The sequence below is a fragment of the Lissotriton helveticus genome, chromosome 2_1 (genome assembly GCF_964261635.1).
Source record: "Lissotriton helveticus chromosome 2_1, aLisHel1.1, whole genome shotgun sequence".
NCBI classification, from domain to species: Eukaryota; Metazoa; Chordata; class Amphibia; order Caudata; family Salamandridae; genus Lissotriton; species Lissotriton helveticus.
The window spans coordinates 913,497,585-913,522,383 of NC_136059.1; the positions used below are offsets into that span (position 1 = coordinate 913,497,585).

General features: G+C 45.6%; 1 protein-coding gene across 8 annotated transcripts in view; it reads right to left on the bottom strand.

The window, feature by feature from the left end:
- SPIN1 (spindlin 1) overlaps nucleotides 1–24,799 on the bottom strand; it is a 252,334-nt gene that overhangs the window by 198,308 nt on the left and 29,227 nt on the right. For 2 of the 8 annotated variants that reach the window (XM_078675655.1, XM_078675660.1), the window contains exon 2: nucleotides 5,967–6,638. The exons of the other annotated variants lie outside the window; for them this stretch is intronic. The gene's annotated coding sequence lies outside the window, so the exon portion shown is untranslated. The remainder of the gene's footprint in view (nucleotides 1–5,966; nucleotides 6,639–24,799) is intronic. 8 annotated transcript variants of the gene reach the window in all.

The window sequence follows — 24,799 nt, forward strand, 5'->3', positions numbered from 1 at the left end:
CGCCTTGATTTAAATTGTGCGTTAGGGTAAAATCCGCTTTAGCACATTTAATTCATATTAAGGTATGGTATAATGGCAGTTAAGATTTTTGTGCTACATGGGTGGTTAAATAAACTGGCAGGAAAGGTGTTTGTGCTGCATGTGGGTGGGCCTACTTGTCCAATTGACACATTTAAAAAAAAATTGTCCTTCACCCGAAACAATGTCTAGAACGTCGGATGACAAGAATTACCGAAGGACTCGGGTAGTTCCTTTTGCAATACCAAATAACGGGGTCAACTAAAAATTATTGCTGTGGGCCAACAGCACTACTATTAGCTGGGGCCATGACTGTCGGTTAAAACAGCCACATTCAGTTAAAATAACAGAAAACCCCATGCTGTATATTTAATAAGTATTGTTAATGTTTTTATGTTAATTAATCCGAAGGGCCGCATTCATTTAATTTCTTAAATACTGTACATGGGAGTCAGTTCACAAAAACACCCAAACCCACCCTGCAACCGGAGTTTACTCTCTAGAATACAGTCTGAACCATTGTCAGGAGGAAATACGTTCGTTTGAAGCTTGCCGTCTTTAAAAACAAGCATTGGAAATGCAATAGGTCTCGCAGCATTAGAGTTAGTGCTTTTAGAATTGTTTATGGGTTTTTTTTGTAAATCTTTAGCATTTTTGTTTCCTGTAGCCAATGCTAAAGAATTACAAAAAAAAAAAGCCATAAACATTTCTAAAAGCTCTAACTCAAATGCTCCGAGACCTATTGCACTGTGTGAGGGTGAGGGGTTGAGGGTGAGTGAGGGTGAGGGTGGGTGAGGGTGAGTGAGTGAGTGGTTGAGGGTGAGTGAGGGTGAGGGGTTGAGGGTGAGTGAGAGTGAGGGTGAGTGAGGGTGAGGGTGGGTGAGGGTGAGTGAGGGGTTGAGGGTGAGGGGTTGAGGGTGAGTGAGGGTGAGTGAGGGGTTGAGGGTGAGTGAGGGTGAGGGTGAGTTAGGGTGAGGGGTTGAGGGTGAGTTAGGGTGAGGGGTTGAGGGTACAGAGGGATATTTGTAAGAGAATGGATCATACTACACCGTGGCTAATTGGGGAAACTCAGATGCCCTGTGAGTATAGATAGTCCAGAGTAAGAGTGTTAGCAAGATAGTATCCTCATTTACAAAAGGTTCCCAGAGGTAAACGTCACCAAAATGACATACAGTATTATCTAGGTATGTTGTTCAATGATCGGTGATATTTAAAACAAAACTGTAAGGTTCTGGTACCACAGTGTATGTCTTTCTTTAGAACCGATCCCTCCTGTATCCAGGGTAAGTTGAAGTATTATTTGGCCCCTGTGCCTACAAAGTAGAGTTACAAGATATTAGAGGTTAAAAACTCCTTGTCCAGACTGAAAGCCCCCCCAGGAAACTAAGAGGGACTTCGAAATGTTTGTTAAAGACATGCTCTCGAATCAATATCCTCTAAAAAAAGCGAGTTGCATTTGCCCCCCCCAGTGATATTGCCCCACATGGCTTACAATGAAAACTTTAATATGGGTCCATAGCAGTAACAATGGGTGACTAACCCAATTAAAGAAAACCCCTCTATAGCGCGTGTTAGTATCTGCGCCAGCAGTGCATCTAGATATCTTTAAACGTAGAGCCACCGTTAGTGCCAGTTTATTAGAAACAACAGCTCAAAGAAAGGTCGTGTGTATGGCTAAAAAGTTCAATCATGTTATGTCCCTTACTGTATTAAATAGTATCGGGACATACTTACACAACACTTTAGAAGAATGCCCAGAGTGTCGTATACTAGTGTCTGCACTCGCCTGGTAGATTCGGCAACATCCGCCGATGTCAGTCTCGAACAGACTGCGGGCAGGGGAGGGGGCGGAGCGGGGAGAGGGAACAGACGGAGGGAAGGCCAGATAAGGGGAGGGGGGAGGAGAGTAGGAGGAGGAGAGTAGGGGAGGCACTCAAGAAGTGAGGGGGCGGGAGAGTAGGCAAGGCAGGCGGCTGGGGGGAGGGGGGAGGAGAAATGCGACGCGACATGGCAGGCAGAGAAAATGGGGAGGGGGCGGATCCGGAGGTGCGTCGTGACACTCGTGAGGGGGAGTGGAGAAGGAGGGGGGAGTAGAGTAGGGGAGGCACGGCCTAACGGCCGTGCAATCAAAAAGTGAGGAGGCGGAGCTGGGGGAGGCTGTGACAGAGAGAGCAGGCAATGCAGGCGGCTGGGGGCTTGTGCACGCGCTTTGAAGCTCATTGCGCATGCGCATTGACCTTCAATTTCTCGTGCACTGCAAGGAATCGCCACGATTCCTTGCAAGTTGGATAAAGAGTGGATAAGCCCCCATAGTCTCGCAAGCTCGATGCGCATGCGCATCGACAGGCGAGACCTAAAAATGATCAAAATATAGCTCATTCAAATGCAAACCAAATTAATGTTTTTTCAACTTCTTTTTGTCGTTACTGAACATTTTAAGTACGGCTTCACTGCAGACATGCTGAAAAAAAAGTTATTTAGCACTGGAATGTCATTTAAAGGTATACTTCTTTTCTACCAAGTTCTCATCGTGGAAGCCGTGGGTTGCAACCAGGCAAGATGGCAGCTCTTGCCAGAGTTCCCTGGTTCCTCCCCACTTTAAGATCAGATGAACAGTGTGGGGGCAGGAATGACACCATCGACCCACACTACCAGGTTGGATTCAACTGAGTGGGCAAGGGAAAGTTACTGTAGAAAGGAGGATTTCTTAGAAACAAAATCTTTCTTTATAAGCATTGCAACTCAAAAGGTTAATGGTCAAATATGGAACTGAAGAAAGAATCACTACCACTCTGCTGTTTCTACCAGAAATTGAACATAAACAGCATAATTAAAAAGTAAAGCCTAAAGAATGATTAAAGCAGCTAAAGGGGTAAAATAAAAAGGTGAAGGATTCCAAAAATTGCAAAATAATTCTTAATAAATCTATTTCCATAGTTTTTACTTTTAAAAAAATTCATGTACTTTAATTCATACAACTATACTAAACATAAAATTACATATGCGCCCAATTAAATCAGATACTTTTCTGGCACCACGTGAACTACAGACCTGTGTCAGGTGGCCTCTTAATGTTTATCCATTTATTGAGCTTCACAGTGGTGCTGGTCAATAAAAGCTCACAATACAAAATACTTCTATATGTAATTGAGGATTCCAGTTCATGATATCCTGGGCAGTCTGTATTTATTGAACCGCGATTATGTCAACGGTGGCCTTTCTCTTTAGATGTCAGAGACTATCTAAGTACCGCTATCCCACAAAGAAGGAACCAAGCAAACCTTTTAGTACTTGAATCTCCAGCAAATGAAGCCTGTGGCACGTGGCAAACTCATGGAGGTGCTATGGCCAACAAACTCAGAACACAGCAATACAAAACCATGTACAAACAGTGCTTTATATTTAAAAAATCCAATTATCCTCAATTGGCTACCATCCTTAGAGTTGTGGTATGCTGTTTAGCCACATCGCAGCTTAAGAGTTTCCCCTGCTGTGCTGGACAGCAACGAAAACGGGTGTGGTCATGACGAGCTCAGCTCGTCATGAGCACATGAGAGGTATATGCCATGACGAGCTGAGCTTGTCATGAGCATGGAAGGAGTTAAGATATTTGGCCAAACAAACTCCGGAACAGTCTCCAACTCCATCTATGTCAAATTCCATCTGTACCTGCCTTCAGGAAAGTTAAAACATAGCCTCTCCAGAGGACCACCGTACCTAGTAATCCTTTACTTTCTCAGCAGTTTCCTAGCGCTGGGGCGCCCCAATTGGGGCAGCTGTGCGCCTTACAAATCCCGAAATAAACAAGAAACAGAAAAGTTATTTAATGCACACACAACTACATCTTACAATCAAAATGACAAACATTTGTGATATTTCAGGTGGAAATACAAATTGGAAGCCCTCCTATATGGGCCGTGCAGGATAAACCAGGGTGTAAACTGAACCCCCAAAAGATATTCACCGCGATTCGCGGTGCCCACTTACCCAGTAGAGCCAGACTCCTTCACCCCACTAACGTTGACTATCGAAAATGAGACAGGTACACATTTCATTTCTGAACTATACAAACTCTGTGCTGAAGCCCGACAGGTCAAAGATGATAAGGTGCGGAACATGTGGGAACACGATCTGGGCCACTCTATAACAGACGAACAATGGGTAAAATGCTGTGTGGTTATGAGGGACGTGTCCCTTAATAGTAAACACAAGCCGTTACACTTTAAATTTTTACGCCGTATGTATTGCATCCCTGCAATGAATGACCCATAGAATCGACCCTAACGGACCCCACGCCTGTCCACAATGCTCCGCTCCATATGCTGACTTTGCTCACCTTACATGTACATGCTCCAAATTACACCCTTATTGGGTGCAGATACACACAACACTAGGTAACATGATAAGTTTAACACGGATTCCCACTCAGGGAGTGGCCCACTAGGCTATACGGTCAATTTTCCCCGAAAAGTGAGAAGATTTGCATCCCTTGGGCTACTGCTGGCCAAAAGGGAGATAGTCTTACCGTGGGGAAGTAAACATGCCCCCACTCTGCAGAGGTGGTTACGTAGCCTGGCATATTGCAACGTGAATAGTGAAATCTATAGCAGCATTATGCCCAGCTCTTCACGTCCTAAAGACATATGGGGGCCGTACAGGGACTATGTGACTGCACTGCGACAAGCTTCAGATTCACAAGTGGAAAACGGCATTGTCCTGGAGGGAGTGGGTTGATGGGAGAGACTCTTAGTTATGCTAATGCGTCACACTAGTCATCAATCCCTAGACAATGCTACGCCCTAAGTTTGTTGGAACACATACGAAATGTTACCGGCGCAGGCGATGAACCTCAAAGGTATTGTAATTGCTTAAAATATAGAGAAGAAGAGGGGCAACGTTTCCTTCAATTTGTAATATACTGATACCTGCATATCCCTGACGTTACTTGCTAACATGTGCTGACTATGCTCAATTTTGTTATTCATATTACAATGTGACATATGACCGTGTACCATTAAGTATATTTTGTTTATACACGTGAAATCCTTGAAAATAAAGTCTTAAAAAAAATAATAAATAACAAAAAGGGGAATTAAACCTGCAATTGCAATCTGCTCCCATTCTCTGAGGTACAATTTGACAATTGAGCAAGCAGCGGTTGGCTCTACTAAAAACCAGACTGCAAATGTCCTATATATTTTGTCAAGTGATTCTCAACGTAAAATAAGAAGTCTATTGCCAAAGTCTATTTTAAAAAATATATATATTTTTTTTAATAGAATGACTATTGGCTTGAACATGTACATAGCCATATGGTCTATGCCCACAGAGACCCACCAAATAGGTTATGGAGATAGCTGAATAGCTAATGAACCCTCCTCACCAAAACAGCCATCCAATTCATTTCTGTTTTCCAAAGCCGCGTGGTATTGAGTCTATTTCAGGTGTAGTAGTTGAACCCACCCCACCCCTATCACTTGTGCTAACCTATCTGCATTTACTCTGTTAATTATTTCCAGGGAACAAGACTGAATATCATCTGTTAGGCTGCTGCCCCTGCAGTATGCCCCTAGGGAAACACTCAACTGTAACGCCCATGGTAGGCATGTCTCGTGTGCTATGTGCCTCTGCCTTCATCTGTGAGTGTAGCAGACCCCCCAGGAGAGACTGTGCTACTGCCACTACCGCCACTTAGTTTGCTGGGTCTATAAGATTTACGCAAAACAATTTTAAGAGTGACTGGATTTCTGTTGCTGCTAGTCATGGATTTGATACCGGCCATTATGCAGCTTTAAAAAGGTACTGCCTTGGTATTAGGGTGATTGCCTTACAAAAAGCTTTGATAGTGCTGCTCTACTGCCTCCCGCACAGGACACACAATTCTTCACACTTATGGCATTACTGAATCAAGTAAATCAAATTAAAATAGAAAACAGCCAGAATCCTACCATTCAGTCTCTCTTTGCGTTTTAGGTCTCCTTCCACATTGTTTACTGAGGCAGGTAGATATCAAAATCACATTCCAATCGCCATATTAGCTCCAGCTTGTCTTTGAGAGCCCACTCAGCACATCATAGAATTTCCAAAGGGTTTCATCCCTGCAAAATCGCCCCAAAGAATCTGTCTGCTTCTCCAGAATCTCCACCACAAACAACGGTCAAAGAACCAGTGGGGTCACAGCACCCTCTGGAATCCACTTCCGACATACGCACTGTCAACGCTGCCAGAGCCATAACGTATGGGCGCTATGGCAGCCACCATATACTCCGATATCCAGGGTAGTTCCCTCTGTGATTCCTGGATGGTCAAAGCTCTACCACCACCGCAGAACGCCTGAAGCGTGAGAAATGCTGCAGAAGGCTCCCGGCTGAAGGGAGAGAAACAATCCTGGCGCCTGCAGTCACTTCGGAGCAGCGTCTATCATCCATACAGAGGGCAGAGCAATGCCGACATCAAGGAAAAGTACAGACGCATGGCTTGAAAATTCCGCTCACCTACTCGCTATGGGGAGCCAGGTTTAATCAAGAAGAGGTTTTTTTGGGACTGTTCTGGTGAGATTTGCTCGGCTTTCAGAGACAGAGGTCAAAAGTCAGTTTGTCTTCCTACATTTCCTTTTCAGTCTGTGAATGAAGATAGAGGATTTTGTAAAGTGAACTGTGTGCCAATCACGATGTGGAAATCATGTGAAATGAAAGGCTGTAAGATTTCAAGCATTTTTTCTAAACACAACACTGAAATATTTAATAAGTGTATTGTTCAAACATTTCAAATACATTTCACTAGTTATGAAGATACATTTTTGTAATTCAGTTGTAAAAAAAAAGTTTTATAGGATCAAAAATCAGAACACTTTACTTTTATGATGTGCAAATTTGAAAGATTTTTGCTGAAACCCAATTTCCAAACATTGTTTATGCACTATATACTTTACTCAGTAACACTACATATTAGTGGGGAAGTTGTGTGGGCATTTCAATGGAAAATGTGCTATCAGTAAATGGCAGTGCATTACCACATCATGCTTTAATAATATATTGACGAAACGTGAGCTTTTAAACATGAACTGCCTGCTGCATATACAAACCCCGAGGGTGAACTGCTGCTGCTCTACGGGAGCGCTGGTTTTACGGACCTTTTCCTTGTGGATTTGCCTGCTTCTCGCGGCCCCCGCTCCGCGGGAGTCGCTCGTGTGGGGGAATCTGGTGGACTGACATCGCTGGCAGAGGGAGAGACTGACCACAGATTGCAGCGGGACTGCGAGGACCTGCGTGCAGTGCGGCGCTCAATCTGCCGCAGCTGGTCGTCTTCCCGCCCACACCTCCTCGGACTTAACCCCCATTGTAATCGCGCGGGCGTGCGCCGGGCAAAGGGCGGGCCTTCTGTGGCCGTCTGTGGCCGTCCGGGGTCGGACGTGGCCGGGCTGGGCTGGGCTGGGCCACCCCCCCGAGATTTTGTTTTGTCCATCATACTGTCACTACCTTTAGGTGTACTAATCGTTTTGCAAACTATTAAGGGCTAATTTGTATTGTGCATACTATTAGGCTACACGTTAACTGAACCACCGGAGTCTTGTTCCTTTAACATGGCAGCTCAGTCGGATAAAGGGGGCAAGACTGGACTTAAACCGACCAGTGGAAGTCTAATGAGAACTCTAGACAATTATATTGCTTGTGTTGCAGCCGCTCTGGATCAAGAAATAGTCGACGCTGAAAAAAGATGGTCGACCAAAATATTTACCAAACGGTCCTCTTTGGGACCAATTCAGCATTGTATCACTCCAGAGAACCGTATAAGCCAACGCTTAAGTGATTTGGGATAACCACAAATTAGCATAGAGTTAGATTCGCTTAGTAATATCTCTTTTGGGGAATACCTCACAGTATTCACAGATAGGTAGTGCTATCCAGGTGTTAACTGTCCCTTGAGAAACCCCACCCAGATTATTCCTGTTTGCCATATAGCTGATTCTCCATCTTCATGTAACTTACCTACAGGCAAAAGAAAGCAGGGGGAGGTGGACAGAAAGGCAAAAGAGCAAAAATTCCAAAGTTAGCGTAAAAAGGAGCCACATCTCTAGGTACTTCGGACCATACTCAGCCGGTTACATCTGTACAATTTCACCCAATGTTTAAGCCAATAGCTGCTGTACAAGGAGATGGGGCTCTGTTGGGGCAGTTAGAACACACAATTAGATCTCTGATAATCCCCCCTAATAGAGAGATTGAAAATAATCACTGCTAGTTTAGGCAAGATGGAACAAGTTACAATCAACAACTCTAAAATGTTACACTCTTTATCCGCTAATAAGAAGGTGGGAGATGACTCTACACAAGTAGGTGGACGGGAAGTTAATAACGATTTCCAATTAACATCTCCATGCAAATCTGCATCCCAAACTGCAAAAGGGCCTGCGATAAATAGTGACAATAGAGGAATTGTCTCGAGGGGTAGAGATCTGGGCACCGAGGTAAGCCAGTGCCTCAAAGGGGGTCTGCAGTTACAGCAGGAAGTTGGTGTTCAGCCATCTAAACCGGCTATGGGCCCTATCCATCTTAATAAGCCGGTCCAAGATATAGGTTATCGATCTACCCTAGACTTACCACCCCAAAGTACCCCTTTAGTGGTGGTTTTGGATAAAGTCCCTCCTCTCCGCCAAGGGGAAAGAGAGGACTACTGTCAATTAAAGAACAAGGTCACATACTGGTTCTCACAAAATTTTGAAGGTGGGCATATGGTAGGTCACAACATAATTATGGCCCGCCGAGTTGGATGGTTGGGAAGCTCTCGGAAAAACAGAGAGGGCGATTGTATAGTCATAAATTTTAATAGCCCGATACCAGTAGCTAGGATCCTTAAGGAGTCAGAGCAAAGTACAAATGGTCAAGGCATTGAAATACTGCCTTTGGGGTTCTTTTATAGACCAGGTATTCATGGGAAATTTAGCCACTGGAATCCGATGAATAAGACGCCCGTAAATAACTTTCGCTTTCCAATAGGAACAGGAGGGTGGAATACAATACCTACGAAAACAAATAGAGCTTGGCATAGAGGAGACTTAGGATATATCACAGATGTTGAGGTCACAAACAGATTTAATGTCCGCTCTGGCCTCAACGACTGTGACTGACTGCGTAGTAATCGAGCTAGCGGTCATTTGCAGGAAGACTCTAATCCTCCTCCTCTTTACCCTTTATGTCGGGTTGATATGATAAATGGAAACACTGATCCTGTTGCACTTATCTGCAATGCTACTGTCCTTTCCACTCCTCCAGTAGGCATCCCTCCAGGACTCTCTTACAGTGAGAGGGATGGTGTGGGAAAGTTAGTTTCATGGAACATAGCTGGCATGCGCCTTAAACAGGAATCACAGGATTGGCTAAACTTTGTTAACACCTTTGACGTGTGTATTTTTCAGGAGACGTGGCTGTGTGAACCCTCTTTTGCCCTAGGGTATTTGAATTATTCAGTTCAAGCAACAAAAGGTCCTAAGAGCCGTCCTATGGGTGGCCTGACCATTTGGGTCCGGCAAAGCATGTTGCTAACTTTAAAGGTGGTTGAAGTTGGAAGCAAAGATATCCAATACATTAAAGTGGATTTGGGACCTCTAGGATGCATTGACATCTATAATGTCTATGCCAGGGGCAACAAGGGTGGGAGGGCAGAAGTTTTAGCGGCTTTGGCCTCCCTCCTTGAAACCCATTCGCCGGACAATAACATTATCATAGCCGGTGATTTGAACCGCACCTTTGGCCATTTGTGACGACTTTGCCGGGGAGGAAGAGGATAGGCAATGGGGGTTCCCAAATTAGAACTGAATACGGTCACTCGATGGTCGAAAGACATTATCTGTTTAAATGCTATTTGCCTCGAAAGGGGCTTAAGGGCACTAAACGGGAGGATCAAGAGTGACAAGGCAGGGGCATGCACCTTTGATAATGGGCGATATAGGAGTAGAATAGATTATGTTTTGTGTAGCCTGAAACTTTGGAGATTAGTCTGCGACATGGAAGTTAAATGGAGGATTGAAAGCGATCACAACCCGTTGTGTGTTGTGCACAAATGGTGGACACCGGACGATGAGATCCAGACTACAGGGAGGGGCAGTGTCCCCTCGATAATTCCTACAAATGATATGCGTAGGTTAAAATGGCCAAATGTTTTGGCCAACCAAAGGTCTATAGATATCATTAAGGCTGAGGTGGTTAAAGCGATAACGGCCATCGAGCAGGTTAATCCAACTATATCATGCCCAAATACAGTAACAGAAATCCATGATCATCTGTTTTCTATTATCAGGAACCATTTTCTGAAACCAATAAAGAAGACCAGTATGGTAACTATTAAATCAGCAAAGTGGTATAATACCCAGTGTAGGAGCGCCCGTTTGGCTTTAGGCTCCGCAATTAAGAGGAGAGAACCGATGGCTATTCGCATTGCTAGAAAGGCCCATAAGGATATTATACTCGCAGCCAAGAAAATGTGAGATGAATTCCATTGGAATGAGCTAAAGGACGCGAGTCGGGAAAAAGGATTCCAGGCTCTTTTGGAACATTGTAAAATGGGGCAGGGCTGGTGTTCCTGACCCTCCTGACAATAATGTATCCGAGGAGGACTGGGCTAACTACTTTAAGCCCCAGTATGCCGAAACGCAACCTGGTAGAGAGATGGTTGGGTTTAGGCCGGTTTTCTTTAAAGACAACTCCTTTAGTAATAAGGAAGTAATGAAGGCCCTCAACTCAGTGACTAGTGGTAGAGCCCCAGGCTCAGACGGGGTCCCGGCGGATCTCTTTATTAATGATAAAAAGCTGTGGGGTAAATATATTTTTCTTCTCGTTAATGCAGTGGCACAGGGTGCCTTTGTACCGACATCCTGGCAAGGTGCAATTATAATACCTGTATTCAAGAAGGGAGATCGATCCAAACCCGGGAACTATAGACCTATAAGCTTAATTGACACCATCCAAAAGGTGTTGGGGAGGATGGTTGTCAATAAGCTTTTGATCTGGGTGGAGGAGAACAACGCACTGTCTCCATTTCAAGCTGGGTTTCGGAAGTCCACCAGTACGATGGACCAGGTATTCCGATTTACCTTACTGCAGTGGCGAACTGTGCTGCTGGGCGAGGGCAGCCTGTACGCGGCTTTTGTCGATTTGCGGGCTGCCTTCGACCAGGTACCAAGGACTAAGCTGTGGTCGGTACTGAGGAACCTGGGTCTACCAGAAGAATTACTGACAATGATAATGCGGCTGCATGAAGCAAATTTCGCCAAGATCCAGTAGGGGGGGGGGGGGTGAGGAGTGGTCTCACCGTAGACTTCCCGGTGGAGCGGGGAGTCCGGCAAGGATGTTCAATGGCCCCCACACTCTTCTCCTTGTTCATTAACGGAGTAGTGGCTCGCATGTTATCTGCTAACGTGGACGCTCCCTCTTTGGCGGGTATTAAGATACCGATTTTAATGTTCGCAGATGAAACCCTGATTTTATTTAAGACTCCGAGCGGTCTACAGCGAGCATTATAAAATCTTTGATAATTTCTGTGGGGAGCATGGCTTAGAAGTCAATGTAGCTAAAACTAAGCTAATGGCTTTTAACCCCCATCGGAGTTTTAGACCTAAGCAGAGTATGAATGATCGCCCTCTAGAGAGTCAAAGCTTTTATGCATCTGGGTATTCATATAACAGACGATCTTAGATGGTCCCAGCACATCGATATTGCAAGTTTAAGGCATAGACAATTGGCTGGTGCTCTTGGTTTGGAGCATAGAAAATCTAGGACCAAACCGATTAAGCCAGCATTGCAGGTCTACGAGGCCAAGGCCCTTGGCTCTGCACTATATGGTGCCGAGTTGTGGGGCTTTGAGAAGCTTGAGTCATTACAAACATCAGAAAATAAGTTTCTCAGGGCAATCACTGGTCTCCTCAAAAGTACTCCTTTGCTACCACTTAGGTACGATCTGGGTAGGAAGGCTGTAGTAGATCTAGCGAGGCTCCGTCAGATTCTATACTGGAGGAGGCTCTGGACCACTCCCGAGCTTTACCATTATGCCGAGGGATTTCTAGCTATAATCAAAGCGGATGTGTTTCATAAAATAGGCTTTCTCCTGCTCTTCTTACACTTAAAGCCACTTACTTTGGTGTTTCTCATGCCGATCGCAATATAAACTCTTTTCCTACTGTATCGGACAGAGGATTCAAAATACATAAGTTCTTGCTATTGCTTGTGTCAGAGTTCATACTGTAAAACCCCTCCTATTTCGTCAGAGTTTGCAATCCATTTCCTTCATCCTATCGTATTTTGGAATCTGATTCAGGAGATCGCAGTGCAGTCAGAATTACTAGCCCCAACTGAGTCAGCAGAGATATTTCACCAAAGGTGTTATGGGTCCTCTGTACCCTCAAACTGGCGATGGAGTGCCCCTTTTAACACTGGTCTCTAAAGGTAAGAAGCCAGAGCAGCCCAAGGCTGATCCAGGGAGGTGCAGTGGGCTAGAAACTCAGAACACAGCACAGCACAACAGTAACAATGGATACGAGGTCCAGATGTAAACTTCTTAAATGTTTATACAAATACAATAATCAATGACATTTTGTTTTACAAGATTAAGTCTGCAGGCTGTGCAAAGTCTTCACAATGTAAAATGAGGCCCATTGCCTTTATGACCACAGTCGAATATGAATAAAGTAAGCCTACTGTAAAATGTACCTAAACGTGCAATTACTGCCTGAAAGACTCAAACGCTTTAGACAGGCCCAAAGTATACACTGCCATGAACATAAAGTAAGCCTCTTAGCACCAAATATTTACTGTGACCAGACCTAGACCCATGTCTACTGCGTTTGTCACGGACTTCACAACGAGAAACCCCTTTCTACTGTACTGGTCAAGACATTACACTAGGCAAAGCCCCTTCCTAATCTATTTGATCTGGGCTCTGTGTTTGAAAATACTTGTCTACAGGCCTAGCACCGTGTAATACCACCTTACCCATCAACACAATTTGGATTTAAAATATGTGTTTCACAGTAAATACTTCAGGCCTACTGCCTTAGCCATAACTTTAAAAAAATAACAGATCAGCCCTAGGATATAGGGAATACTTATCCCCTATAAAACTATCAAGTTTACAGTCTTGACCATGTGAATAATATGTGCAATATAAGCACTCTTTCAGACGAAGCGCACACTTTATGCCCATTTAAATCATACATGAAAATCAACATGTGGGCACAGCCAAAGCACCACTATCAGAAGTGATTCTTAAATATCTTTCTTTTAATTTCAAACTAAGACAGCAGCGCTATCAAGTCACACCTAAAAACACTGAATGCCAATGAAAAGACCAAGACTTTTGACCACCTTCCTGAAGTAATACAAACTATATGTACTGGGCAGAGGCTGCTCAAACTAAAGTGGAGAGATGTAAAAGGATGAAGGGGGACATAAGGTGATAACATTCTAAAACCGGGGCTGATTTCCTGCGTCATGCTCAAATTATGGCCTTGCCGAGTGATGCCCATGACAAATAGTGTATGCTTGTAAGCAAAATGATGTACGCAAGACAGATATATATTTTTTATTTTTTTATTTTTTAATACGAAGGTCAATCTTATTTTTCTTGAGAATAAATCAATTTTACAGAGTAACCCCTTCAGTGCATTGAAGGTGACGTTCTTGTCCTCTGCACTGCCTCTGTAGTGCTGGGAGCACGTGTTACGCCAAATGCTTAAAGGCAAATAAATCTCTCTGGAGCCTACGCCAGAGAATTGTGTTTTTTGGGCCCAAAAATCAAGCTGCAAGGGAAGATCTTTCATTGCAGCCAGAGAGTTTTTGGGGGTTTGCTGTGACGAGGTGCGTGCTAATGTCTCAGCGTACGAATGTGAAAGCACCTGCTTTCAGTGTGATTGAAATCCATGGGCACAGCTTAGCTTCACCCCACCCCCATCAGAAACACCCATCACATCGAGAGAGGGGGTCAGAGGAAAGATTAGAAAGGGGAGGTCCACACACCGTCTTCATGTCTCGTGCCCGCACATCTGTCAATTTCCAATATGCAAGCTAGCCGTCAGATCGGTTTTTACTTTTAAAAAACATGGGATGGGCAGGCCTGACCAGGTAACTGGGACACAAACCAAACTCCTAAAGCCCAACAGTCTTTCTGCCTCATCAAGGCCTAGAGCCTGAGCACTGCACTCATTCCCGAGCACTGCACTCATTTCCAAGCACGGCAAGTGAGAAGAAATTTGGATTCTTTGGTGTGTAGTTTTGACATATGGTCAGCAGAGAGGAGGTAATCTCCTGTTCTGCGAAGGTGAAACCGGTTATTCATTTCTATTATTTCAACTTCAATTAGTTTTTGATTTCAACGATTAGTTTCTTTGGGGAAATTGTGAGTGCTCCACACCTGACATTTTCTTGAATTCAGAAATCCTATATATTTATTGAAAATGTACAGCTTTCTGGTTTCAACCGCAGATTTTGCAACAACAAACTGCCATTGGGGAGAAACTATAAAACAAGAAATATGGACTACCACTTAAAACATTACAAAAAAAGTACTCAACACCATCGCTGCTTGAGTTATTTTTCTTCTGTGCTGGGCCATAATGAAAACGGGTGTGGTCATGACGAGCTGAGCTCGTCATGAGCACGGAAGGGGTTAAAAATAAAAATATCTATAATGACTGCCTATTCCCGAAAGCTGTGAAGAGGGCGAACTTAGGACAGCAACCCCGTGATTCCTGTAAAATATCCAACATATGTGGGGGTGGGGAGCAAATTTGGGCTGGGTATATTTTGCGGAAATAAAGTCATGAAGGCTCAAGTGCCAACTACTGCAAATTGTAAATAATAAAGGGACTCCAGCAATTGGGAAATCTCTGCACATAAGGAGGTAATGAGGTAACACTTGACAGAATACACCTGGATGCATGACAAGAAGAATTTGTACACTCTTACAAAATAGAACAAGCATTAGCAATGCAATAGGTCTCGCATTAGGAAAGTGTGCGCTATTGGTATTGTAAATGACAGTTTTTTTTTTTAATGTGTTGGCTTTGAAAATATATAAATTAATAGCATTGTTATTCACAAAGCCAATAGCTTACGCTTTCCTAATGCGAGTCCTATTGGCTATGGCAATGCTTATTGGTAGCAAGCAAGGACAGTGCTGTTGTGGTGCTGAGTGATGTGTGGTTGGGCTGAGTCAGGCGGGGGTGCCCCCAGATTCAGGCGGGGGTGCCCCCAGAGTCAGGCGGGGGTGTGTTCCCAGAGTCATGCGGGGGGGGGTGTTCCCAGAGTCATGCGGGGGGGGGGGGTGTTCCCAGAGTCATGCGGGGGGGGGGTGTTCCCAGAGTCATGCGGGGGGGGGGTGTTCCCAGAGTCATGCGGGGGGGGGGGGGGGTTCCCAGAGTCATGCGGGGGGGGGGGTTCCCAGAGTCATGCGGGGGGGGGGGGTGTTCCCAGAGTCATGCGGGGGGGTGTTCCCAGAGTCATGCGGGGGGGTGTTCCCAGAGTCATGCGGGGGGGTGTTCCCAGAGTCATGCGGGGGGGTGTTCCCAGAGTCATGCGGGGGGGTGTTCCCAGAGTCATGCGGGGGGGTGTTCCCAGAGTCATGCGGGGGTGTGTTCCCAGAGTCATGCGGGGGTGTGTTCCCAGAGTCATGCGGGGGTGTGTTCCCAGAGTCATGCGGGGGTGTGTTCCCAGAGTCATGCGGGGGTGTGTTCCCAGAGTCATGCGGGGGTGTGTTCCCAGAGTCATGCGGGGGTGTGTTCCCAGAGTCATGCGGGGGTGTGTTCCCAGAGTCATGCGGGGGTGTGTTCCCAGAGTCATGCGGGGGTGTGTTCCCAGAGTCATGTGGGGGTGTTCCCCGAGTGATGTGGTGGTGCCCCCGAGTGATGTGGTGGTGCCCCCGAGTGATGTGGTGGTGCCCCCGAGTGATGTGGTGGTGCCCCCGAGTGATGTGGTGGTGCCCCCGAGTGATGTGGTGGTGCCCCCGAGTGATGTGGTGGTGCCCCCGAGTGATGTGGTGGTGCCCCTGAGTGATGTGGTGGTGCCCCTGAGTGATGTGGTGGTGCCCCTGAGTGATGTGGTGGTGCCCCTGAGTGATGTGGTGCAGCAGCACAGAGACTGAAGCGAAGAACACGCAGGGTTGAGTGCTACAAAGCGTGTTCAGTTCATCAAAGCACAGAATGATGGAGCCGGGAAAAAGCAAGGGGAAACAGACAGGGAGAGTGTCTAATGATAGAGGCAGCAAGGGCTAGGGCTGGGGCTTGGACGGCAATCAAGTACGGGGTCGAGAAGGCACTGAATGGGAGAACACGGAAAACACCCAGGGCCAAGGGAGGAAGATGCAAACACACTGGGGAGCAGGCGGATGGGGCTTGGACAGCAATCAAGTATGGGGTCGAGAAGGCACTGAATGGGAGAACACAGAAAACACCCAGGGCCATGGAAGGAAGATGCAAGCACACGGGAGAGCAGGCGGGGACAAGCTCTCGGCATTGCTGTGGTGGGGGGCCGGGGGAGCGGGAGCGCATTCCTTTGAAGTCTGATGCGGGGGAGCGACAGCCTTTGAAGTCTGATGTGAGGCACAGACAAATGGTGGTGTGTGACGTGGCTGGCGTCGCGCACACGCATAGATCACATGAACTGCATCTAATCCGCCGTTTTGGTAGACTGTTCTTTTCCCCTTACTATAATCTCGCCGGAGCAATGCGCAAGCGCATTGGCTCAGGCGAGACCTAAAAAGAGAGGACCAATGCAAATGAGGGAATGTCCATTGCAGCCAATCTCTGAATGACGTAACAGAAATATAGAACTTTGGAGCGCAACAAATTACTATATCCATCCAGTGGCTGAAATGAAAAACAACCATTGCAACTAAGGGCTTGATTTAAGATTCGGAGGGCGGGTAATTCCATCACAAGCGTAATGGATATCCCGTAGATTGCATTACACGTGCATTATAATCAATGGCAATTATAATATGGTGGATGGGATATCAGTCATGTTTGTAATAGAGTGATTCTTCTACCAAACTCCAAATAAAGCTGTAGGCCTTTACAATGCAATGCCTTTACCATGCAGGCTAATGAGTTTGCTAAAGAAATGAGGGAACATCATATCAAGGAAAGTAGAGATCTTGTGGTACATAACCCACAACAGAAACCCTATGATCCTCCTATTTCAGAGGACCCCATAACTGAGCACATATTTACTAAAAGAACAAAACCACGGTTTCAATAATACCCGATCCCAAAACGCTTCCCTTAGAAAATTATGTACAAATACCACAGGAGGACATAGGCTCCCCTTTCTCTCCTGTTAAACTACCTCAAGGGGGACCCGGCCAGACCACTAAATTGATGATAAGAACCATTTACCAAGAAATACGAGATAGACTCAAAGTATTTGTTCATGATTGTTGGCAAAAAGGTACAGCAAAATACCCCAAGAAAGAACACAGGCATTTGGGTACCTGTGATAACATTGTGAAAAAGTATGCAATACAAGAATTAAGTAAGGTAATGCATACAGCTTGTATTAACTACTATTCAGTACAGCAACAACAGCACCAGCCTCAAGATTTGGCACTGCCTCCTAATTTCACCCATTAGGATAGTAGATCTGACATGTTTACCCTGACTGATGCTGAATGTAACAATGTTTTTGCCATATATCTTGAGCGGATTGGGGCATATCAAGCTCGACCCACCAGTAGGATGGGCCCTATGCATGAAGTATCAGGGTTTGAAGACAACAATCCCAGTCACACGTTCTTGTGTCTTGGGCCAAGATGGATTTGAAAGCTTTTTTCAAAGATTATTCTGACATCAAAGGAAACCCTGATGAATGGTACACTAGAATGGAAAAATACTACGAGTAACACAGCTAACATTGAATGATATAGACCAGATGTTTTCTTGTATCCTTCCATCTGATTTATGGAAAAAGTGCAGGAAGGAAAATTTGGAAGATTTAGATTGGACTACAATTAACACAGGAGACGCACTAAAGTCTGATGACCAAGTAACTTATGAAATAGCAGCATTGCATCGCAAATTGATGACTAGATTGCAAGGATTAGTGCCCCACGAGAGACTAGACTGGACGAACTTAAATAATTGTAAACAAGAAAAGGACAAGAATGTGGCAGCTTTCTTCTCCCGGATACAAAAGGTGTTCTCTGTACATACTGGGATGGACGCTGCTGATGACGAGACTCAGCAGGCTCTGTGCAGCCTGTTTTGTAAATGGTCTTCAGGAACCTATAAAATTATCCATCCATACCTATGAGCCAACAAGGGGAGTAAGCCACTAACAGAAGTATTGGTCATTGCGCAATAATACGCTGAGAAACAAACACAGAAAGAACAGGAGTTGAAGAAACAGACTTAGCCCTGCCAAGTACCACGCATTAGGGGTTAGACTAACGCATTTTTGTGCTGCTGTCCGCATCAACACACTATAATGCATAAGTCACGCATTAGAGCACCACTGGGATCACCCACCAGGAAGTGCGCCAATAGCAGAGCTGAACTTCAGCTGCATAACCACAGCCTGCCAGTCCGTTAACACTGGCGTGCTCGGAACTAAGCCTCTGGAGCCCTTTTATTTGACAATGTCACAAATGTTCATCTACTGGCAGCGGTTAGTCTGGGTTTACAGTCAACGGAGCCAGACTTTGGCTTCAGATATAGCTCAAATCGGCCTCTGGGTGTAATGGGCGGACCTGGACCATGTGGTCTCCGCAGAGTGAAACAAACAGCACACTGAGCTGCTGGACAGACAGCAGCTCACCTGTCTCTGGGAGGTGCCTTTTTTTTGTTTTCCGGTGCTGCAGGTATCCCAAGAGTGACTGCACACAGGAGTTTAGGGCGCCAAAAGATGGACACAAAGGTGTCAGGCTGCAACCTTGTGTTTTACTTGCACAACAGCAGCCAATCAAGGAGCCCCTCAACAGAGACCTGGAGGACAACCCCCTCATTGATGCTCGTATTGTGAAGAGTGTAAGTAGTGTTTATGTTTAGGCAACCTATATAGTGCGCAAATACCCTGGGTTGTCTAGGCGCTTCAGGAGTAATTCAGAGGATAATCGGTGAGAGTGGGGACTACTGGCAGAAAAGCCAGGTCTTTAATTGTTTCCTGAATATGATAAGTGTGGGGCTAGTTTTTATGGGGGGTGGGAGGGTGTTTCAGAGTCAAACCGTGGCGACTAGGAAACGTCAGTCTCCCCAGAAGGCCTTCTTGGTGCGAGGGACAGGAAGTTGGTGTGCTGAGGAAGACGGTAGTGGACTGTTGGGGGTGTATAGACTTAGTGATTGTTTTAGGAACTGTGGTCCCATACTATTGATTGCCTTGTATGCGATGCATAGTGCCTTGAATTTGGTCCGGCTTCTGATGGGCAACCAATGAAGTTGGCGGATGGATTGGAACTTAGGGATACCTGCTAAGATTCAGGCTGCCGAGTTTTGGACCAACTGTAGCTTATTGAGGACTTTCTGTTGCGCATTCAGCAGGAGTGCGTTGCAGTAGTCTATTTTTGAGAGTATTAATGTGGACATCAGGGTTTTGCCTGCGGAGGGTGGGAAGAAAGGGAGTAGTTTTCATTATTTTTTTTAGGGTGTAAAAGGAGGAAGAGACAACTGCATTGGCGTGGTGGATAAACAAGAGTTTGTCATCAAACAGGATCCCCAGGTTTCTGACTTTAGTGACGGGTTCTGGAGGGGGACCTAGCTCGTTAGGCCACCAGGTGAGGGACCAGCCTGGGGTGAGGGAGCCGAAGGTCATTAACTCAGTCTTCTTGGAATTTAGCTTTATGCAATTGCTGATCATCCAGGAGCTGAAGGCTAGCATTCCCTCTTGGAATTTTGCCGCCACTGTTTCACCGTCATTGTGCACTGCTAACACCAATTGAGTGTCGTCAGCACATGAAGTTAGCCTCATCCCATGTGTTTTGATGATCCTGGCCAAGTCCGACACGTAGATGTTAAATAAGGTCGGACTTAGCGAGGATCCTTGTGGAACTCCACATGGGAGTGTGAACACTGGGGAGTAGAAGTTGCCTATGTGAGGGTAGGAGGGCCCTTGCAGTGTGGTTGATGCCAAGGGAAGAGACGTGGTCGATAAGAGTGGCGTGGTAGACTGTGTCAAAGGCGGCAGACAAGTCCAGTAGTATGAGGAGTGCCGCGCCGCCTTGATCCAAGATCATACTGATCTCATCTGTTGTCTTGATGAGAGCCGTTTCAGTTCTGTGGCCCTTCCTGAACCCAAACGGAGTGTCGTCCAGTAGGTGGTTGTGATCAATAAACTCCAATAGTTGTCTATTCATTTCGAAGGGAATGGCAGGCAGGCAATGGGTCTGTAATTTTCAGAGGTTGCTGGGTTGAGGGTAGGTTTTTTAAGAAAGGGTTTTATGATAGCTTTTTTCCAAACTGAGGGATAGCAGCCTTTACTGAACATTGAGTTACAGATGTTGGTGAGGGAGGAGGTTATGGATTGAGGGATGAGTTTTAAAATGGATGGTGGGCAAGGGTCAAGAGGTGATCCTGATTTTATGTTGGAGATTAGCACTGTAATCTGTTGGGGGGGAAGCTTGGTTAAAGTTAGAAAAAGTTGGGGTGTTGGTGTTCATGTGAGAGGATATTGGTGGGTTTGGGGCTGGCGTGAGAAGGGAAACTGGAGTAGATGGAAGTAACTTTGTCTGAGAAGAAGTTGGCGAGGGAGTTACAGAGGGTTTGAGAGGTGTCTATACTAGGACATGGGGGGAGGATTGGATAGTTTGTTTAAAACCTAAAACTGTTTGGAAGAGTGTTGGGCGGATTGTATCTGTGATAGATAGATGTTGCTCTTTTCTGTAGTGATAAGCCGTTTGTATTTAGCTAAAGCTTCCTTGTATTTTATTTTGTCGAGAGTGTTGTAATGTTTGCGCCAGTGTCTTTCTAAGTTTCTGCAGTGTTGCCTTTGGAGTCTGAGAGTCTCTGAGAACCAGGGTGCAGAGGGGTTGATCCTATTAGTAAAGATGGTTTTCGGCGGAGCCAAGGTAGTGAAGGCTCTATGTAACCAATGAGAGTAATTATTGGAAGCTAGAGCTGGGTCAGTGGAGGGAGTGCCTTGAACATTGGAGAGGGTATTTGTGAGGAGGTGGATGTCGATGTTCTTCCATGCTCTAGTGTTTGGGAATACGGGTGGTGGGATGAGGGAAGTTGGATTTTCGCATTTGATAGTGAAAAGAACAGCCGTGTGGTCTTTCCATACAAGGGGGATAACTGAGGCAAGGGAAATATTGCGGTTGCTGGTGAACAGACAGTCGAGGGTGTGTCCCGCCAGATGGGTGGGTTTAGTCACCAACTGAAGGAGCCCTGCTGCTTGTAGGTCAGTTGTGAGGGAGGAAGTGTCTTTATCAATGAGGGATTCCAAGTGGAAATTGAAATCTCCTAGAATGGTGTAGTCGGGGGCTCCCGCAATAGGCTCTATTAGGCTATCAAGGGCTGTGAGAAAGTTTGTTCGAGGGCCTGGCGGGCGGGAGCTAAAGGTGCCTTTAAACGATTGGTTTTTGGAAATAAGTATAGAGAAGCTAAGCGCTTCACAGACTGGGGAGTTTAAGGGTTCTATTTTGGTTGGATAAAGTTCTCGATGGATAATGGCTAGGCCACCTCCCTTTCTGATAGGTCTATCCAGTCTGAGTACACAATAGCCCTCTGGCAAGGCAGCACAGAAATCGGGTCCTGAGGAAGGATCGCCATAGGTTTCAGAAATTAAAAGGAGGTCTAGATTATGGCTTGTGAGTAGTTCTAGGATTTCATATTCGTGCTTGAGGAGGGAGTGTGCGTTTATGAGAGCAGATGCAGATGTAATGTATGTATGGAGGCGGACTGGGTGAGGGGGGGTATGAAAGACTGGGCCAGTTTGAAAGTGCAGACAGGACAATGTGTAGGATGATTATTGGTACTGGGGTCGAGGATAGGGCGGGAACAGTGGAGGCTCTTGGTCGTGTTGTAGATGTCCCTAAGCTGGGTAGGGGAGTAGGTTAGAATTTTACCGTTTGGTGGGGAGTTAAGGGGACCAGGGGGTATGGTATTGTGCTACCTGTAGAACATTGCTTTTCCATGGCTGGCACCCAGTCCCCTGCCTGTGTTTCAGATACCAGACTCCTCAACCTCTCAGCGGCCTTACAATTACTTTGCTTCCAGTGGCTCGCCTGTGCCCTCTCTGTGGATAAGTGGTCAACATCTCACCTAATACTCCTGATGTCCCAGAAGCAATGACGAACAGTAATCTACTTCCAGAGGATCGATCTTAGGTTTCACACCAATAAGACAAAATCAGCCACTTTATTTCACTAAGAATACAACCAAGTGTAATCGGTCGGTTTATGCTTCTCTCACTAGGAAGTGGTACAAAAGGGGGTGGTGAAGGACGGAGCATCTGAACCAATTAAACACTCACACCCAGTCAACAGATCTGGGTTTAATCCATCACCGTTCTTTAGCCCACTCTGCCACCCCAGTTCAGACATGGCCATATGCAAATCAGTCAGACCCTGTGCCTCATGGGAACAGTCCAGCCCGAACTGCCAAGCCACGCCTTCCCTGGACCGGAAACATGCTTCCGAGGACCGGTTTCTGGCATTTCAGCCGTCTTCAGCCCGGCATGCTTGAATCCAGTGGCAAAGTGAGCAAGGCACTCACGTCTGAGCATACCCTGCCAACTTATGGCGAACAAAGTGGTACAAAAGGGGGTGGTGATGGACGGAGCATCTGAACCAATCAAACACTCACACCCAGTCAACAGATCTGGGTTTAATCCATCACCGTTCTTTAGCCCACTCTGCCACCCCAGTTCAGACATGGCCATATGCAAATCAGTCAGACCCTGTGCCTTGAAAATGCCTGCCTGTCTGGGAGAAGTGTTTCCCTGTTGTGCATAAGAACCACCAACGAGTAGGTATAGCGTGATGGATGAAGAAATGTGAGAGAGTTGCGCAATGTATGGTTTTCAGTAACCTAGTGCACTAGCGGTCTCCACCTTAGTTTATTAACAGCACCACCCAGCGGCACCCCTGACCAGTCTGGCACCAAGACGCCCTGCCTCAGCCTGTCAGACAGTCACAAAACAGCACTTGACTATGGCCACAGAGGAGTCAATTCAACACAGGGACAATTGGAGCTTAACTGATGACTCGAAGCCATGATTAGCTCAGGGGCACAGGCTGGAGTGGTTAATCAATAGTGCAAGTAGTCAATGGTGGTGCGGCATCCTGTTGCAACCTCTATTGCTTGGTTTTACTTGCATGAAAGTGTCACTCGAAGTATCACTCATTTAGCAATGGTATGTCACTCATAAACTCACAGAAACAAAATGTCAAACAAAGTATTGTGAAAACTTAACAGCTATTCAGACTGCGCTTCTGACACCATTGCCTTATTAAATTTTCTTGGTAGACATGGCCATAAGGCATCTCCCACTAAACTGCAATTTGATTAATAGGAGGTCACCCATTTAGGACACCTCCTGTCATAGGGTGAAAGGAGACTTTACACTCCAATCGAAAGCTATATTGGACATTCAACCCCTACAACACAGCGAGTACGAGCCTTCCTAGCTATGGCAGGCTATTACAGACAATGAAACCCTAACCTTTCCCTTCTTTCCAAACTCTTGATAGACCTCATGACTAAAGACACCCTACATGCATTACCATGGTTAACTGAACACCAGGATAGTTTTCTGCAAATCAAACAAGACTGTGACTCTTCTACTCTTGGAATGCCCGACTATAATAAATAATTTTTATGTTTGTACATGACCCAGATGGGCGCCCAATAATTGTTCTTGCACAACAGAACGACAGGAAAATACCCTGCGCTTATTTTTCCACCACCTTTGACATGGTTGCTCGAGGATTACAAGCATGCCCACGTGCAGCTGCATCATCAGCAGTGGTGGTGGTTTCTCTAAAACATTTGACAAATTCCAGACTAACATATCAGGAGTTCGATCGCCATGATACCATACATGGATGTAACTCACTTAATCTAGCAACCCCTTAACCAGAATGATACTGACACACCCCATAATTGTGTACTGATCCAGAAGAACAGACCAAAGCGAGAAAATATTTACAAGACACACCAATGGAAGAAAGAGATAGTGACTTTAAGGTTGATGGCTCTTGCTTTAAGCTCAAGGATGGGACAAACATTGCAGGCTATATTGTTACCACCTTACATAAAGTCATAGAAACTTGTAGACTACTAGACTTATCTGCACAAGCAGCTGAATTATTTAACATTAACAGACTGTGAGCTGAGCACTGGATTAACTGTGAATACATATACTGATAACCACTATGTGTTTGGAATTGTGCATAACTTTGGCAGGCTTTGGGCAGAAAGATTTCCTCGCATCTCAAGGATCAAAAATACAGCATGGTCCACGTATTGTTCAATTGCTTAAAGCTTGATCACTGCCAAAACAGGTAACCTTTGGCAAATGTAATGCACACAAAAATAAATATAACAGATACTGTAGGTAAGGGAAATGCTGATGAAACAGACAGCCAAAAAGCACAGAACGTCATGTCATTGGCATGTTTCCCATTGAATGTTTTCTGAAGCGAAAGAAAGTGTATATGATGCCAGCGGGGGGGCATAGTAGATTTGCAAAAACAAGCAACTGAAGAAGAATCGCAGAAATGTTCACAATATGGGTCTCTGGTGAAGGGTTTTTGGAAGGATCAACGTGGTTATCAATTTGTGCTACCTGACAAACTGTAATATTCT